This window comes from Bidens hawaiensis, unplaced genomic scaffold (assembly GCF_021521415.1).
Source record: "Bidens hawaiensis isolate Kalapana, Puna unplaced genomic scaffold, B.hawaiensis_p1.1 tig00018785_1, whole genome shotgun sequence".
Lineage (NCBI taxonomy): Eukaryota > Viridiplantae > Streptophyta > Magnoliopsida > Asterales > Asteraceae > Bidens > Bidens hawaiensis.
In genome coordinates, this window is record NW_027492855.1 from 456390 (window position 1) to 470323 (window position 13934).

A 13934-nucleotide genomic window follows, 5' to 3' on the forward strand; every position below is an offset into this window, starting at 1 on the left:
ACTGCGACAGTTAGGCGTTCTGGTACAATTAAAATCAGTTGCAATTTTAGCTTAATTGGCAACTATTTGCGACAATACAATGGTTGGAGGTTGCGGGTGGTTGATGATTGATGTATGTAAAATTATACATCTTTGTACCATCAAATAATCTCTAAAAACTGCAACTTCTATCGTATAATATTGTTAAAATAACTACTTATCATGTTAAAATGTATTTGCAAGTAAATCCAAGCCTCAAACGAAGAAACAAATGAAAAGACAAAGAAAAATTGAAGAAAACCAGAAAAACAGAAAAACACACCCCCATGCTTCAGAGAACATAGGGATGCGCTTCAGAGAACATGGGGTTGTGCTTCAGAGAACATGGGCTATGCTTTAGAGAACATGGGGTTGTGCTTCAGGAAACACGGGGCCGTGCTTTAGAGAACACGGGGTCGTGCTCACCTTTTAGAAAAGACAAAAATCTACAAGAAAAGACAAAATACTGGACAGCTGGACACGGGGCCGTGCTTTAGAGAGCACGGGATCGTGGTCACCTTTCAGAAAATACAAAAGAAGATATAACAGACACCCAAAAACACGGGGTCGTGCATCAGAAAGCACGCCCCCGTGGTGAGTCATCATGTACAATCTGATAGAGCATTTAATGCGATTGGACACGGGGGGCGTGCCTCATGGAGCACGGGGCCGTGTCTGGTTGCCCAGACAGCCTATAAATAGAGGAGCATATTGCACTCATTTGGTGTGCTTGAAGAAAACATTATATATGGGTTTCACTTATAAAAACACCCACATTACACTCTTGTTGATGATCTTGTGGAGAGTTTGAAGGCTTGGAGGCTATCATCATCATCATCATCATCATCATCATCATCATCATCATCATCATCATCATTAAAGAAGGAAGATTCATCCACATTTGGTTACATTGTTCTAGGTTGATCATGTGTTTGTTATCTTCATCTCTTTTAATGTTCATAACCATGCTCATTATGAGCTAAACTCCATTTACCATCTAATTTCTATGAAGAAGCTTTGTTTTACTTGATGATTATGTTGAATATGTGATTTAGTTTGGTAAAGTACGGTTATTTTGCAATTATCCTTTGATGAAGAAATGCTTTATCACTTTAATTTAATACATTAAGGTTGATGACTAATAATCATTCATGATTCACTCATGTTATTGGAAACTAGAAATGGTAAAAAGAATACCTTGATAACTTATTCAAGATAAAACATGGATCTTTATATTGTACTTAGAAATGATAAGATATAAGTTATGATCTATTTCTCTAGTTTTGATAATTCTGAAATAAGATTGTTAACACGATTGCTTAGGTTATCATGCTACTTAAATAAATCATATGTTAATGGAATGTGTAATTATAACCAAATTAAATAATCAAGGGGAGTTTGTGTGAGTTAACTACAATCACCCGAAGTTGTTAGAATTGGTATTTGAGAAATCGAAATCAATCATAATCTTTCTACTTTACTATACTACTTGCCTACTTAAATTGACATTCTCGTGGCATTATGAGATTAAGCAAGGATGGACTTGAAAATACACATGCTACTTTCTTTTATGTCATAGAATATGTTCACTTAGAAATGAAGGACTATTCTATCATATATTATTAGGGAAAGTTTATCACATGTTTACTTAATAATCATCAAGGAAGAATGAAGTGGATTCTTGATCTTAGATGGTAACCTTCATATAACGATTTACTCATTTAGAATTTCTCTTCTTGTCACCTACATATTATATATATATATATAAGTAATTCTATTTTATAATAAGTTTAAAATCTAACCCCAAAATGATTAAAACTCTCTGATTAAACTAAAACAAGGATTCATTATTAGAAATATCTGTGTCCACGGATCGATACTTGGTTCTTACCAATACCATTCTACATATACGATAGGTACACTTGTCTATTTTTTGTGTGTTTAGTCTTAGTATAAATCACTTTTATAAATTTAAAATACGATCTTGTGCGAAAGCTAAATTTCCCATCTTTTATATTTTACCACACCGCAAGCACACATCAAGTTTTTGGCGCCGTTGCCGGGGACATGGTACGTTTCTAAGAACGATCCAAGTTTTAATTTAATAATTGTTTATAATTGTATAAATTTTGAACTTTTATTTTATTTTCTTTTTACTAACTATTAGATTAAGAATTATTTTTGTTAAAGGCTAGCCTAACCTTTACTTTTATTTAACTAACCATTACTTTAGTTTTAACTTTTACTAACCTATAGTTTAATTTAACTTAACTTTAACTAACCTGTAGTTTAATAGTTTAAATTTGATTCAATCCCATGTATGTCCTATACATTCGGACCTCAGCTTGTTTCTCTAATTTCTGAACTGGAACGACTTTTTCATCGACGAATACGTAAATGGACTGCAGAAACCGCTGAACCAATCAAAGACGAGTCAGTATACGCCACCACATCAAGAGAAAATCAAACCGAAGAAATGATGGAAGCACAAAACCATGAATCAAACATGAGCCAATATGCCAAGCCAACTCTCGAAGGCTACGACAATGGAGTGGCTCCACCCGATATCACCGAACATTTCGAAATCAAATCAAACACCATTCATATGGTGGAAAATTCAGTTCAATTTCATGGTATCCTCAACGAAGACTCTCTTTCTCATATATCTCGATTCTTACTAAGCTGCGGAACCTTTAAAATTCAAAACTGTTCAGAAGATGTAAGGCCCCGTTACCGGTAGCCCTACTTTCGTGTTGGATTTACTCATAAACACAGTTCTAATATCAGAGTTAATTAAAACATTCGCGGAATATAAAAACTTTCATAAAACATTTCATAACAAAACACATCTTGTCTTAAAACAACATATTGTCTTTCAAAATAAACAAAACGTTAAACTTAAACGTCCTGAGTCTTCCGATGCCAGCCTCTTATTCAGTGCCACGTGTCTCCTCAAGCGAGCTGCCTCATCCTACTCACCTGCGTGCATACTAAAAGTCAGCTACGCTGAGTGAGTTCTAGTTAATCATACATTATACAATACACACAAACTTATATTCTTTCATTCATACTTTCATACTTTCATACTTTCTTTTGTATTAACTTGCTTTCATATCTTACGTTATAAAGAGCATTACGCCCTACATTCCTCGAGTATTATTAGGGCTCGGTACCCTCCTTCCTCGAGTATTATTAGGGCTCGGTACCCTCCTTCCTCGAGTATTATTAGGGCTCGGTACCCTCTTTCCTCGAGTATTATTAGGGCTCGGTACCCTCTTTCCTCGAATATTAGTAGGGTCCGGTTCCCTAGTTCTCGAATATTAGTAGGGTTCGATTCCCTCCTCGTTACCATACAACCATACATCATACCTCGAGTATTATTAGGGCCCGGTACCCTCGTCGTAACCATACAACCATACAACCATCCTTTCCTTCTTTTATTAACTTTATCACATTCATACACATAAGCATACATATCATACTTACCTTATACATAGCGTTACAACCTGACAGTACGTGCAATATCCGAAGATCGTTCACGTAACATCAAGCAATCATTCATACATTTCACATTATTCACATAAGGCATACACTTATCTCTTAGGATAAGCGTATTAACAAACATATTGAGTATACACACAGCCCCGAAAACATAACACATAAATGGGGCTAGAAACTCATCTGAATCCTGTTACGCTCTCCATTAATCGTTATTCCCTTCTTGAGCTGTGCACGACTGACTGTATAATATTTACATGTATCAATTAACTACTACTACTCATGTCGTATTTCTATCTTTATATAACCCACAACGAACGGGGGTCCAGGGGCAGCGCCCCTGGCAGCGGGGTCTAGGGGCGGCAGCCCCTAGTAGGGTCCAAGGGGCAGAGCCCCTGGCTGGGGTCGAGCTGCCAGGTCAGCTTGGAAAAATTTTATTTACATTAACTGTCTTAACACATTTTCCATTAGGTTTTTAATTTATTTTCTAAGCGAACTTAACTTTAGGCGAAGTTAACTTGGCGAAGTTAAACCTTAAGCGAACTTAGCTTTAGGCGAAGTTAACTCGGCGAAGTTAAACCTTAAGCGAACTTAGCTTTAGGCGAAGTTAACTTGGGCGAACTTATCGCCAGGCGAAGTTACAGTCTGGCGAACTTGTACCTCAGCGAACTTAACATCAAGCAAAGTTAATCAGTTAGGCGAACTTGCTTGCAAGCGAAGTTAAGCTTGCAGGCGAAGTTATGGCTTGGCGAACTTAGCTTGCAGGCGAAGTTAAGCTTGCAGGAGAAGTTGCCCAGCTGCACCTCTGTTCAATCTTAATCCCCCAAAATCATCATCGTTTTAGTGAGAAATCCATGGGTATGGTATTTGACTAACCCGCGACTATTCCTATAGTCGTTTTTGGTTAAGATTGGACCCGAAAACACGTAAAGTTTGGACCTTTAATTTTAGAAACGTTCAATACAAGATCTACGGTTTATCTTAAACGAACCGTACATGTTTATGGGTTTATTAGGTTCGTTCTAGCATTAAGTTCGCTACTTTACGCTTCGTTTAGATCCGATCTATTATCATTTCAAGTTTCATGGCAAACCGTCTATAAAAACATGAACTTTAAGATCGAAATCTTACCTTTATATGCTCGGTTTGCGTGGTTATCTCGTATCTAGCTCGTATATCGATGATCTAATAATGGTTGGCTTGATTTTGGTCTCGGACGTCTCTCTCTCTCTCTCGGCCGAAATATAGTGTAGTGTATGTGTGTGTTTTGAATGTATAGAGAATAAGATGGAAATGAATGATGGTTTAGGGTTTAAGGGTGGTTTTAGAGGGTATTTATACCTTTTGAAGCCCATGGAACTACAGCCCATTACCACTTAATCCACCTTAATAAATCTAAGTCCATGATCCGTTCTTTACTTGATATTAATTAATTAATAACGCGAGATCACTAAACGTAACTTTCTTTATTTAACATTATAATATTTTAGGATGTTACAGAAGATCAGATCAAACTCAAACTCTTTCCCTTATCTCTAAGGGGTCAAGCCTTAGAATGGATAGAATCTCTTCCTTCTTGTTTCATAACCAAATGGGATCCGATGGTTGAATTGCCAAATATCGAGCCAGCATTACCGGATTCCGGACCGATGATGATGAATCGTTAAACGCAGCATGAGAGAGATACAAAAGTCTTCTGAGAAGATACCCACATCATGGACTGAGCGTATGGTCACAAGTACAAACTTTCTTTGACTCACAATCCAGTCAAAACAAACAGTCTATCGACCAAGTCGTCGGTGGAGACCTGTGATCCAAATCACCTAACGAAGCATTTGAAATCATGGAGAAGGCATTAAAGAAGAGTTTTTCTTATAACCCCACCAAGATCTACACCAACACATAAAGGAATGCACCACGTATATTCCAACACTCTTGTCGCCGTGCAGCTTGAAGCACTTTCTAAAAAAATCGAGCAACTTCAAGCCGAACTATCAAAAACCAAGATCACTTGTGACACAAGTGGAGGAACTCATAAGACGAGTGACTTCAAACAAGCCATTATGTCTATGGATGAAGTTGACTTCATCGCCCGTCAAAACAACGCTTTCAGCAACAATTACAATCCAGGTTGGAGAAATCATCCGATTTTCAGCTGGAAAGACGGAAGTAACACTCAAAGCCTACCCAGATTCGAAAAGAGGCCTATGAATTCTCCGGATACTTTCAAATTCTCATTGCTCCTGAAGATCAGGAGAAAACCACCTTTACATGTCTATGGCACCTTTGCCTACCGAAGAATGCCATTTGGATTGTGTAACGCTCCAGCCACCTTCCAACGTTGCATGGTGGCCATCTTTCATGAAATGATCGAACACTATATGGAAGTTTTCATGGACGACTTCTCAGTCTTTGGAGACTCATTCAATCATTGTCTGAAAAACCTAGACAAAATGTTGGCTAGGTGTGAAGAAGTGAATTTAGTACTCAACTGGGAGAAATGCCACTTTATGGTTAAAGAGGGCATTGTTCTCGGTCACAAGATATCCCAAGCAGGACTAGAAGTTGATAGGGTTAAAATAGAAACCAGATCCAAACTTCCGCCACCAACTTCAGTCAAAGCCATTATAAGTTTTTAGGTCACGCGAGATTCTATCGCCGCTTCATAAAAGATTTTTCCAAAATTGCTAGACCTATGACCAAACTTCTGGAGAAAGACGCACCATTCGTATTTTCAGAAGAATGTGTTGAATCATTCAACATATTGAAACACAAACTTGTCAACGCACCAATCATGACTACACCCGATTGGACCCTTCCATTCGAGATCATGTGCGATGCAAGTGACTTTGCAGTTGGAGCCATACTCGGACAACGCAAAGAAAAACATTTTCACCCAATTTACTATGCTAGTAAGACTCTTAATGATGCCCAAGAAAATTACACAACAACAGAAAAAGAGTTGTTAGCAGTAGATTTTGCCTTTGAAAAATTTAAATCCTATCTAGTTCTTTCCAAAACCATAGTTTACACCGACCATGCCGCCATATGATACCTTCAACAAGCAAGATGCAAAACCCAGACTTATTCGATGGATTCTACTACTCCAAGAATTCGACATAGAAGTCAAGGACAAGAACGGAGCAGAGAATGTAGCCACAAACTATCTTTCACGCTTAGAATGCCAAGCTTCAGAAAAACATTACGTGGAAATTATCGATGATAATTTTCCACACGAAGTTCTCATGCATATCCAAGAATTCATGAAAGAAGAGGACGAAAGTCTTTGGTTTGCCGATTTCGGAACTATCTAACTTGTGGAATCTTAAGAAAAGGGCTAACTCATCAACAACGGAAGAAATTCTTCTCCGAACTTAAGTTCTACTTCTGGGAAGATCCTTACTTGTTTAGGATATGGGCCCGATCAGGTGGTTCGTAGGAGTGTATCAGGAAAGGAAGCCTTAGATATTCTCAAACACTACCATGAAGGACCAACTGGTGGAGACCACAGTACCGCCACCATGGTCAGGAAAGTGTTTGACGCATGATTTTTCTGGCCCACCATATATAAAGACACATACGCTTTGATCCAAGCATGCGATGCTTGTCAAAGAGCCGGGAACATCTCAGCCAAGAATGAGATGGCTCAAAAAGGCATTCAAATTTGTGAGGTCTTTGATGTATGGGGAATAAATATCATGGACCCATTTCCTAACTCATTCCGGAATAAGTACATCCTTGTAGCAGTGGACTACGTGCCTAAATGGGTAGAATCACTAGCTCTTCCCACTAACGATGCTCGAGTAGTTGTACGATTTCTGAAAAATTTATTTTCACGATTTGTTACTCCAAAAGCCCTAATCAGCGACAGAGGTGCCCACTTCTGCAATACCTTGATGGACAAAGTCTTAGCACGATATGGAGTTCACCACTGTTTGGCAACACCATATCACCCTCGGACTAGTGGGCAAGTAGAAGTCTCGAATCAGGGAATAAAAAGGATCGTCGAAAGAACTATAGGAATGATCGCAAAAGTTGGGCGGAAAAGTTGAATGACGCTTTGTGGGCCCTTACGACAACCTACAAAACCCCCATAGGAACAACACCTTTCAAACTTGTTTATGGGAAAGCATGTCATCTACCCGTAGAACTTAAACACAAAGCGCTTGGTTTGCCGATTTCGGAACTATCTAGCTTGTGGAATCTTAAGAAAAGGGCTAACTCATCAACAACGGAAGAAATTCTTCTCCGACCTTAAGTTCTACTTCTGGGAAGATCCTTACTTGTTTAGGATATGGGCCCGATCAGGTGGTTCGTAGGTGTGTATCAGGAAAGGAAGCCTTAGATATTCTCAAACACTACCATGAAGGACCAACTGGTGGAGACCACAGTACCGCCACCATGGTCAGGAAAGTGTTTGACGCATGATTTTTCTGGCCCACCATATATAAAGACACATACGCTTTGATCCAAGCATGCGATGCTTGTCAAAGAGCCGGGAACATCTCAGCCAAGAATGAGATGGCTCAAAAAGGCATTCAAATTTGTGAGGTCTTTGATGTATGGGGAATAAATATCATGGACCCATTTCCTAACTCATTCCGGAATAAGTACATCCTTGTAGCAGTGGACTACGTGCCTAAATGGGTAGAATCACTAGCTCTTCCCACTAACGATGCTCGAGTAGTTGTACGATTTCTGAAAAATTTATTTTCACGATTTGTTACTCCAAAAGCCCTAATCAGCGACAGAGGTGCCCACTTCTGCAATACCTTGATGGACAAAGTCTTAGCACGATATGGAGTTCACCACTGTTTGGCAACACCATATCACCCTCGGACTAGTGGGCAAGTAGAAGTCTCGAATCAGGGAATAAAAAGGATCCTCGAAAGAACTATAGGAATGAATCGCAAAAGTTGGGCGGAAAAGTTGGATGACGCTTTGTGGGCCCTTACGACAACCTACAAAACCCCCATAGGAACAACACCTTTCAAACTTGTTTATGGGAAAGCATGTCATCTACCCGTAGAACTAAAACACAAAGCTTACTGGGCTCTTATAGCAGTGAATTTTGATCTAAAAACCGGGAAGATCAAATTCACGAGCTCGAAGAACTAAGAGCACCGGCATACGAAAATTCCTTGTCTTATAAAGAAAAGACTAAGCGTTTGCATGACGCCCACTTAAAAGGAAACAAGAAATTTCAAGTTGGCGATCGTGTTCTATTATATAACACACATTTAAGACTTTTTCCAGGAAAGTTGAAATCTCGTTGGACAGGCCCATACATAATTGAAACAGTTTTTGACTATGGGACAGTTGAGTTTTCAAATTCCGACGGCCACAAGTTCAAAGTTAATGGGTGTCGATTGAAGCCATACATCAATGGACCATTCGAGGCCGTCTCGGAGGTAGTAATTCTCCATCAGATGCAATGAACATACTGGAAGTAGGGTTTGCCCCCCTCATTAAACCAGGCCTTATATATATGATCCTTTGCCTAAAAAATAATAAAAAATAATAATAACAATAACAATAACAATAACAATAACAATAACAATAACAATAACAATAACAATAACAATAACAATTATTATTATTATTATTATTATTATTATTATTATTATTATTATTATTATATGTGTCGTTGCATGGGCAGGGTATGGATGATTCCATACATGATTTTTAGTATTATTATGCTTTTGATGTTTGTTGGTTGTGTGCAGTTTTTATAATTTAGGTACACTACAGGAAACCGACGAAAAATAGGGGACACTCCGTCGAAATTTCGTTAGCCCGTAGGGAAGTTCATTTCCATTTTACCCACCATACTTCATATGAATCTTATTACGAATCTTTTTGTGAATCTTTTCACATTGAAGACAATGTGAGATTCAAGTGTGGGGAGGGGAATTACTTGATCAATTGCTTGCTCAACTAATTATAAGATTCTTTAATAACAAAATTTTTGTAGCAAACAAAGACTATTTTTATAACAAGTCCAAAGGAAAATCTAAGAATTGTTTTTGCAAATAACCAACTAAAAATCTACTATAACCAAAAAGTGAAAAAGTAAAAAGAAGTTTTGTAATATTGAGAATAAATTTATGCAAAATATGGCGTTTATATCCAATCCCTCCGTTACTGTGAGATAAACCTCATGCCATATAAATATTGTTTTTCGGAAGCTTTGGACGAGTCATATGTTTCGTGTGATTTAGAATTTGTCGCAAATGTTCATTTCAAGACCGCACGAAGCGTTGTATAAGGAAGAAGGTAATATTATTCCCTCAAACCATTCTCCAAATTACGAAACCCAAAACCTTTCCAATTTATCTGTCTCACCGGTAAAATACAACACTAGTCTTTTACCGGCATACCCTAAAGAACTGGAAATGCATTCTTTCGATTTCAATTCCTTTGTTGCATACATTTAGCAAAACCTAGGTTGCCTCCAGAACTTAGGGAGAGAATCTTTCTCTTTAGAAATGAGGTGAGGAAAAAGTGGCGCCAAGACGAACAAAGGCCACCATTTTGTGGAGTTTCCAAAAGCACAATGAAAAGAAGAGCAAAAAGATACGAACGATGCTTAGGATGCGGAGATTGGTCCCACGAAGGAAGATGTAGGAAAAGTCAAACTCAGTATCAACATGAATATACCGAACTAATGAGGGTGGGGGATATTAGGCTCAAAGCCAAACGATCCATTAGAGTTGGGAGTTATGTTCAGAGCAGGATTGAGAAAGAACTGATCCACATCCTCGACAAAACTGGTCTTGACGATATGACCTTAAAAGAGTCACTAGGTTTGTAAAAAAAAATAGCAATCGGGAGAAATGAGCTAACAATTGAAGAGATCTTATGACTCCCGACAATCAGCAGAAGTTGTATTTACCATCCCCATCCTCATTAACCTAAACCCTTGAACCACTACAAAATAACAAATCCCTAATCACACAAAAACCAACTATATTACCTTCTGATCTATGCAACCCTTCACAAAGGTGGAGATTTGAACTTGCTACAAGCTTATTTTTCACATGTCACATTTTCGCTAAGAGTGTTCACATACATACATCACAGGTATGATCAGATATAGAACCGAGTGAGAGTGAACATTGTGAGAACGTGACGTTTTGCATAAACAGAAGCTCACAAAAACAAATTGCCTTTTTATATATCACTACATATATTCCTATGACTTAAGGTTGGTTATTTTGTTTCCATTCTCTTAAAACTATTTTGGGGATGTTTAAGCTATGGTCCTAACTTGCTATTTTTAGAGAATATTTATCAGTAGCTTGCTGAGCAAGCAAGGTTCAAGTGTGGGATGTTTGATGTATATAAAATTATACATCTTTTTAGCGTCAAATAATCTCTAAAAACTGCAACTTCTATCGTATAATATAGTTAAAATAACTACTTATCATGTTAAAATGTATTTGCAGGTGAATCCAAGCCTCAAACGAAGAAACAAATGAAAAGACAAAGAAAAATCAAAGAAAACAGCAAAACACCTCTGATATGGGCTAAAAATATACATATTATTATATATATTCCCTACTATTTTGAGTGCTTTTGAGCTAGTTTTTTATTAAATATTATATTCGTTGGCTCATATGTGAGTTTAATGGTTTCAAGGCACAATGAGCTAAAATGAAGGATTTTTACTAAACCTGAGAGAATTTGTAAAACGTTAAACAACTTTCATATCTATTGGCAGTTTTAGATAAAAGAATATGTTTGTGTCATAAAAAAATGTTTTAATAAAGCTAAACGCTCATGAAGCACCCTACTTGAGAATTGAGAAAAAAATATTAATACATTTTGTTTGTTTTGTTTTGACAGGAGACATGTATTCGAGTTAAAGAAAAAATGGGTATTCCATACACATGGCATTGGGCCCACATATGAAGTTGAAAGAAATATTGCAAATTGGAAGAAAGAAAAAAACATGAGAGATCAATTAAGGGTTGAATTGTGTGGGCCATTTGATTGAAAATAAAAACCCTACAAACATCAATATAATTATTATTCTTTTCATCCAAGAAAACTTTTGGCAGCCGTCATATATTACATATATTATTAGTATTTGGGACGTGAGTTGAGAGGAGACAAAAAAGCTTCAACATATTTTACTATTATTATATATATATTTGTTTGAGGGTTTGTTGACGAGCGGAAGATAGCAACAACATCACAAGTCTCAACACTATTATTATTATCTTCTTTTGGTGTGGTGGGTGTTGCAAGCCAACAGAAAACAATAAGCAGACAAGTTCCTCCATTACTTTAAGCTAGCAGGCTCGTAGCTCGACTATTATTAACTCTTTTTCGATGAACTCTTTTATATTTATTTTCTTGTTTTGAATATGGTTATTGGCTAAACACTTTTAGTTATCTAGGCTTGTGATGATGTTTTGTTGACTGTTTTGGACTAGTCGGTTTTCGGGTTTTGTTTATGGGATTTTGATTAATTAAAAGTTTTGATTTTTATTGGATGTGTCTCATGCGTATTTACTTTTGATTTGTGTCTGAATAAATGTTTCACATGTTACTTGATTGAATGTCTTTCGATTATAGGTTGCATGTTAGGGTTGTTTACTGTGTGTTTGCAATTTGTTTATGGTTTATTGAGCTCATTCACCATAGAAACTGATTTTTGGCATATTAATAGAAGTTTATATTCGTACCTACTTAAATATCCGATGGGTGATAAGTTGTCGGGTTTGTCTGCGTTGTTAGGGTTTTAGGTTAAATTATTTGACAGGAGGTTTTCCTATTTTTGCCTTAATTTCACTGTTTACCCGTGTCCTTTAAACTATTCAAAACCACCCCGTGTACTTTGGTGCATTGAGATAGTGAAACCGACGGGTTAACTGTTTTATAGGGTAATTAATCATAATTGGTGAACTGACAGGTGAACTAATAAGCCGGTGTTTTTACATGATCTCTAAGATTTCTTTTTCGGTGACACCTTGAGAGTGATTAAGGATCCATTAAGTTTCCTAGATTTTCATATCTTTAGATTCCTGGTTCCCATAACATTTTCCCGTAACTGATAAAAACCCGAGTCGTCACAATTCGGATTCCTTGCCTAGATAACTCTTGCTCCCATATTTGAATTTACTAAATTTTTTATTTAGTAATTTAATTTTCTAGTTTACTTTAATTTATTTAAGTATTTAGTATAATTAATTATTAGCTTTTAAAATAAAATAAATAAAAATCCAAAAATATATATTTTCTTAATTATTACTTTAAATTAGCTATTAGAACTAGTCTCGTTATTTAAATTAATGTATCTAGGGTTCGATATTCTCGGTCTTCCCACAGCTATTCTACACCCGATAGGTTCACTTGCCTGTTGCTAGTGGTTTGGTTTAGGGTATTATAGGTTTTTATTACTCGTTGTGCTTGGTCATTATTTGCTAGATATTTATATACCACTTTGCGCACATCAACCCCCATGCTTCAGAGAACATGGGGCTGTGCTTTAGAGAACATGGGGATGTGCTTAAGGAAACACGGGCCGTGCTTCAGAGAACCCGAGGTCGTGCTCACCTTTCTGGAAAAGACAAATATATACAAAAAAAGACAAAATACTGGACAGCTGGACACGGGGCCGTGCTTCAGAGAACACAGGGCCGTGACCATCTTTCGGGTTAGACAAAAGAAGATATAATAGACACCCAAAAACACGGGCCGTGCTTCAGGAAGCACGCTCCCATGGGGAGTCATCATGTACGAGCTGACAGAGCATCTAATGCGACTGGACACCTGGACACGGGGGCGTGCCTCATGGAGCACGGGGCCGTGTCTGGTTGCCCAGACAACCTATAAATATAGGATCATGTTGCACTCATTTGGTGTGCTTGAAGAAAACATTCCATACGGGTTTCACTTATAAAAACAACCACATTGCACTCTTGTTGAAGATCTTATGGAGAGTTTGAAGGCTTGGAGGCTATCATCATCATCATCCATCATCATCATCATTATCATCCATCATCATTGAAGAAGGAAGATTCATCCACATTTGGTTACATTGTTCTAGGTTGATCATGTGTTTGTTATCTTCATCTCTTTTAATGTTCATAACCATGCTCATTATGAGCTAAACTCCATTTACCATCTAATTTCTATGAAGAAGCTTTGTTTTACTTGATGATTATGTTGAACATGTGATTTAGTTTGGTAAAGTACATGGTTATTTTGAAACTATCCTTTGATGAAGAAATGTTTTATCACTTTAATTTAATACATTAAGGTTGATGACTAATAATCATTCATAATTCACTCATGTTATTGGAAACTAGAAATGGTAAAAAGAATACCTTGATAACTTATTCAAGATAAAACATGGATCCTTATATTGTACTTATAAATGATGAGATATAAGTTATGATCTATTTCTC